At 45.1% G+C, this 6,000-nt stretch overlaps 1 protein-coding gene across 4 annotated transcripts in view; it reads left to right on the top strand.

Annotated features, from left to right (window-relative positions):
* The window catches only part of WBP2NL (WBP2 N-terminal like), a 42,535-nt gene extending 36,835 nt beyond the window's left edge, over window positions 1–5,700 (top strand). For 2 of the 4 annotated variants that reach the window (XM_023631051.2, XM_070253740.1), the window contains exons 7-8: window positions 4,331–4,400; window positions 5,405–5,700. The gene's annotated coding sequence lies outside the window, so the exon portion shown is untranslated. The remainder of the gene's footprint in view (window positions 1–4,330; window positions 4,401–5,404) is intronic. The other 2 variants (XM_014736923.3, XM_070253739.1) reach the window with 1 other exon arrangement.
* The last annotated feature ends 300 nt before the right edge of the window (window positions 5,701–6,000 follow it).

Here is a 6,000-nt window from a genome sequence, read left to right on the forward strand (position 1 = left end):
TTTGATGAATTTCTTAGTAGCTACATAATATTCTGATATGGTTGCACCATTACCTATTTTCTCAATCCCTATTTTAAGATATTTGAGTTGTTTCCAGGTTTTTGCTATTACAAACAACATTGTGATTAACTTCTCTGTATATAGAACTTTTTTTGAATTTTGGATTATTTCATTAAAACAGGTTAGAGTTATTCATTGATCCTCATTGTAACAGTTAGGAAACCAGATGCTCCTATGTTCCCAAGGACAGCCTTTCCCAGGGAAGTCAGGTGGATGTTCGTGGATATTATGTGAAAGAGGGGGTTATTGAGTCACTAACATTTACAAGAAATATTGCATGTCTCTCTTTTCCTTAAATTTAATTCTGTTACCAAGACCCCACATTACTATCTGGCTTGTTGGTGGGTTCCCCCCAACTCCCAAGTTTATGCAGGTGTAACCAAATCTTATGTTGCACCAAGATGCTGGGAAGACCCTTCCAGTCATCAGATTGCTTCTCAAACAGCCACTGTCCAGTCCTGGCAATCCCATCAAGTCTGATAGCCTGGGTGTTTTCTTATGACCCCAGAATCTTGGGTAGGGCTGGGAGCTGGGTGTCAGAGATCCAGCCCCATACACCATGTCACTCCTAAACCCTGGGGAGCAGGACCGCAGTGCCCCCTCCTTGAGAGAGTCACATTTCCTTCCCCAACCTTCCAGATTCTGCCCTCCCAGCAAGCTGCTGGTCTGCATCCCCTCTTCCTCTTGAGCATCCATCCTAATGCCAATCTCAGGATTGAGTTTCCACAAAAGACAAGGAACAGCCTTTCCCTTCACGTTGACTTGGCTTTCCTTGCCCACTGCCTGGAGGTTTCCCTGAAATCATGTATGTGTGAGTATGTATGGAATGTAAAGAACAGATCCAAATTAATACTGCAAAAAATTATTCTGCTGCACAGGTTACCTAGCCACTGGGTAGGAAGTAAAACATGTGGCATCCACCCCAACATTGACCTGGAGTGTCTTCAGGAAAGGGGAGATGGTGGGACACATTCAACTATGGACTGCTAGAGAATAAACTTGTTTTTGAAATTTCCTAAATGGATCAAGAAGGGATTCTGTCCAAGGAAGAGGGTCTGTAGATTTGACCAGCAGTTTGATTAATCTAGATATATGCTTAGTAGCAAGTATAAAAAAATTTGTGTAATATTTGGTAATTAGCATTTATCATAAATAATAAAACAATATTAATTGAACTGAGTGTTAATAAGTAGCTACTAATATTGAACACAGTTGGTAAATTGCTTTTAAGGTCTAAATAGTCATTCAACAAATCTTTAAGTGCCCTAGCCAAAGCCACTGGGGCTAGATTTTTGATTTCATGAAAAAAAGAAAGGATGGTTTCCTCCTTGGCCTCAGGGAGAGGCAACAGTTGTCTCCTGGGTTTAGAGAGGAGTTACCAGAACGTGCCTTGCTCTCCTCTTTCACCATGTCTGTGCCTAGAATGTTTTCTACCCATCCCTCTCTCTACCCCAATACTTTGCTGCCTTTTGGTCCCTGGCAAAGTCCTATTCATCTGTTGAATCTCACTGCAAACCCTCTGTGAAAGCTTCCTCAATTCCCAACCAAAATCAGATGTTATTTCTTCCTCTGTCCCATTCTATTTTGTGCACTACTCCACTGGAGCATTTACAGAGTACATTGTCATTGCTGGTTTACATGTCTGTCTCTCACCTGAACTGTGAGTTCTCTGAAGACCATTTTGGGCCATTATTCGGTGCAAGGCATTATTCCTAATGCTGTGGAGAGGAGGCAAAGTTATTTAAAATATGGTCCCTGTCTTCTAAGAACTTATTGTTGACATCTGTAGGGCAAGAGGGCAAATAGTTTGTTTGCCTCACTCTGCCACTCTTCTGGAAGATCCAGAGAAAAGAATTTCTGGTTATCGTTCTAACGTAGTTTGTTATTATTCAGTTATCATAGGGCGAACAGATGAGGAGACAACTGCCATTGAAAAGATAGTTTGTTATGCTCACTGATCCCATGGCAGGGACATGCCATGCCACGGGGGCCACACAGGGAAGCACCAGGGTCAGTCACAAGGCAGAAGGAATTCGGGAAACTGGGCCAGAGCCTTTCTTGTGGTTCCCATGGCAAGGAACGTGTGAGGCAGGGTAAGCAGGTTTAGGATTGGGCACTTTGAATAATTTCAGCGAGCTCTGGGGTATAAGTGGCGTCCTTGTTGTCTAGTACCTGGCCCTGGGGTGATTAGAGCAGGTGGAACCTGATAAAACAGGTAGTTGGGGAATGGCCTGGATTGGTTGCATTTGAAAGGTACACTCACAGGCGAGTTGTTCACCACCTTTATAAATTGGCTAACCTTGGGGGGGCAGTCCCTCCAGGGTTAGCAAGGTCCCAGTCAAAGTGTCACAGTACAAAAAGTAAAAGATATGATTAATAAAGTTATACAACTAGGCCCCTGGCTTTCCTCATTGGGTTCCCTAACTTTGGGTGGAATCTCTGAAAAACAGGATGAAAAAAGGAAAAGAAAGAGGGAAGGAAACTTCTCTCTCAATTAGAAGTGCCATCAGTTACAGGTAAAACCAACTACATTGTTTTAAATACATAGGGACTAATTTTCCTCACAAATGATACTCCAGGAGGCAGGCTGACCAGCTTGGTGCAACAACTCAACCACATCATCCAGGGCTCAGCTCATTTTACCTTCCAATCTGTGATCCCTGCTCTCCCTAGCCTATTGCCTCAGGGTCAAGGTGGTGATCACCTCCAGGTATCCTGCCCACATCCAGGGAAGGGGAGTAGGGGAGAGCAAAGGGCTGTGCCAACTGCAGCTCCCTTACTTTTCAAGGTGCCAGCTGGAGGGCAGGTACCTTGTGCAATGCTAATCTAAAACAATCTAAATCTCTCTCACTGGAATACTGCAGGGTTGTTAAAAAGAATGTGGCATCTGAAAATGTACTAATAGGGAATAATCTTCAAAAGATGGTAAATGAAAAAAGCCATGAAGCTGTGTTTACTGTGTTGCCATTCTCTGCATTCTGCAAAGAGAGTCATCTAACGGGTCTCTAGCGAGATGTACAGGACAGTGGCAGCAGGGGTCGCCTCTGGGTTGGGTCGCTGCATGGCTAGGGGAAAGATTGGGAGGGAGACTTAGTTTTTTCACTGTAAACCCTTTTGGACCTTTTGAATTTTGTACTATGTGCATGTGTACACCGTGTTTCTATTTTTAGAGATGAATAAGAAATAAATTAATAATATGCTAGGTTCTACCTTGCTTATAAATTGTGCAGTGGCTCCTCACAGCCTTCAGGATAAAGTCCAAACTCTTGGTTTTCACGTGTACGTAGATCACATTATGCTCCTTAGTATTCAAGGCCCTGTGCAGTCTGGCCCTTTCAGTGATCTCTCCGGCTGTGTGATCCTGCAGAGCAGACGTAATGCAGGCACTGACCCTGGTGCGGCCTTTGCCTCCTCACTGTGTTCTGCTCATCTTTCAAAACAGCCCAGAAATGCTTTCTTCTGAGAATCTTTCTCCGAACTCCCCTTCTAGGGTCCTTGCCCTTCTGCTGAGCTTGTATTGTAGTCTCAGCATGTTTCTGCCGAAATACTGTGCTAGTCCTACCGGGATTGTTTGTGTGCTCATCTCCCCTATTACCTGTGAGCTCCTTGAGATCAGAGGCTGTATCCCATTGCAGGGTGCCTAGCAGCAGAAGCATGGCACAGAGTGGGTGTCTAGTAACCATTTGTTGAGTGAATAAAGCCGTGAATAAGTTGTTTCTTGATTTGTGATACATGCATACACCACTGAGTTCTGGCCACCAGCTGAAGATTATAATTTGCAGAATCGGTTTTATTTGGAAGACTGTTAAAGAGGATTAGAAATTAAAATTTGAGGTTTTAGAGGAAGCTGTCCCCTCTCTGGCTGGTTGAGTTGAACAGTCCTGAAGGCATGGTAATGTTTCCCCTCTTCCTACCTCACAGCCATAGTTTATGTGGTTCCTACTGGCCAAAGCCACTGCCGGCAAGGTGGTCTGATAGGACTCATCTGGTATTTAAAGGCCTTTGAAAGTGACTTAATGATCATTATTTAGTTGGGTGCCAGCCAGTGTGCTAAGGTACTTCATAAGCATATCTCACTTAAGCCCCATAGCAATCCCCTGAGGTGGGCACTGTCAATATCTTCATTTTACAGTAAGCATACTGAAGCTTGGAGAACTTAGCAAACCAAAGAACCCACAACTATTGAGTGGTGGGGGCAGGACATGAACCCTCTGGGCCCTAACCTCTGACTGGGGAACCCGTTACTTAGCATCCTTTTTTCATCCCACAGGTGCCAAGCAGTAGGAGGAGTTTCCTGTGCTTGTAGTGCCTGATCTTCTCCACACATCTGTGAGGTCCTGGTGAGCTCTGAGTCCCTTCCTTATTGCAGGCTTGATCTCTGGCGGTCAGAGGGCTTAGAAAATCAACTGTGGCAAATGTGGCCTAGTAGGTCAAAGGGGGGCTCAGATTTCTCAGAGGACCCAAGGTTGGTTCTAGATCCTCTGCTGCCGTGTAACTGCGGGCTGGGGGTTGCTGAGAGCCTGATGCCCGTGCCTCTAGAGCAAGTCCATCTGGCACAGGAAAGAAAGAATTCTGAGGTCTTTGAGCTTTACACAGCCTCATGCCCTCACCCCCTCAGCACAGCCCCAGACCTGAAGGCTCTGCCACATTAATTATCTTGGTGATGCCCCTGAGTAAAGGGTACTTATAAGAGATGGAAGGTGAAGAGTTCGAGGAGGGAAGTAATCATGCCAATTGGCCGCCATTTATTAACCGTCTGCTCATGCCAAGCACCCTGCCAGACACTTCACATGCATCATCCAGGAGGTGGGCGCTTAGACCCCAGTCTCAGAGATGAAGAAACTGGGGCCGAGAGGGAAGCAAAGTGCCTAAGGCACACAGCTGGAGTAAGTGACAGGGTGGGATCTGACCCTAGGTTTCCCTTTCATTCACACACTCATCTGTTGAGTACCTTTTATGTGCCATGGCTGTGTGCTTGGGATGTCAGTGACTAAAACAGACAAAAATTCCTGATCTTATGGAGCTTACATTCTAGTAATACTAAGATGCAGTCAGTGCATATTATAAGTTCTACAATATAGCTAGGCATATCATATTCAAACTACAGAAAAAGCAAAGACAGAGAAGTTGATAAGAGCTGTGACAAAATATAGAGCAAAGTAAGGGAGATTGGGGATGCTAGGGGCTTGGCCAAGGGCGCAGATTGTAATAGAGCCTTGTTGAGAAGTAGTATTTGAGTAAAGATTTGAAGGATAAAGGAGGTGAGGGAGCTAGCCGTGCAGATATCTGGGGAAGAATGTTCTAGGCAGAGCGAACAGCTAGTATAACAGCAGCTTAATTCCAGGGTGACTTCCCTTATACCCAGTGCCTCAAAAGACAGACGAATCATGTGAGACGGACTCCTGTTCTCAAGGAAGGAAAATGCCTGAACACAGATCACAAGCCAACCAGAGTGAGAGACATCTGAACCAGTCTACATAAAACAGCTTGGGGATGGAGACTGATTTCTGGATTCTTGTTAGAAAACAGGCTTCCTTCCTGCCTATGTCCTGAGGAGAAAAGGGAAATTAATGTAACTGAAGAGGCTGGGGTCACCTTGGTTTTACACTCTTGATTAAAGTCTGCTTGCTGTCAAACACATCTACTATGGGATTAGTCTCTCTGTTTTCAAGGGCATCTGTGATATCGTTTGCCTGGTGCTGCTCCCTTGGGGCCACCCAGTAGGGCAGCTTGGATGTGCCCAGGCTTTCAGCTTCCTGGCTAGGCTCTGCACTTGTCCTGCTTCAGCTGTTCATTGTCTGGTTCCAAAAGAGATGGATCTTCTGAGTGCTGAAGTCTCTGAATCCCCCTAATGGGGCACTTGCCTAAGTCAAGGAAACCTGTTCTCTGACTCTCCATAGAGAGGAGGGCCAGAATAAATGGATATAAGAGCTTATGGGC

The sequence above is a fragment of the Equus caballus genome, chromosome 28, assembly GCF_041296265.1.
Source record: "Equus caballus isolate H_3958 breed thoroughbred chromosome 28, TB-T2T, whole genome shotgun sequence".
Classification (NCBI taxonomy): domain Eukaryota; kingdom Metazoa; phylum Chordata; class Mammalia; order Perissodactyla; family Equidae; genus Equus; species Equus caballus.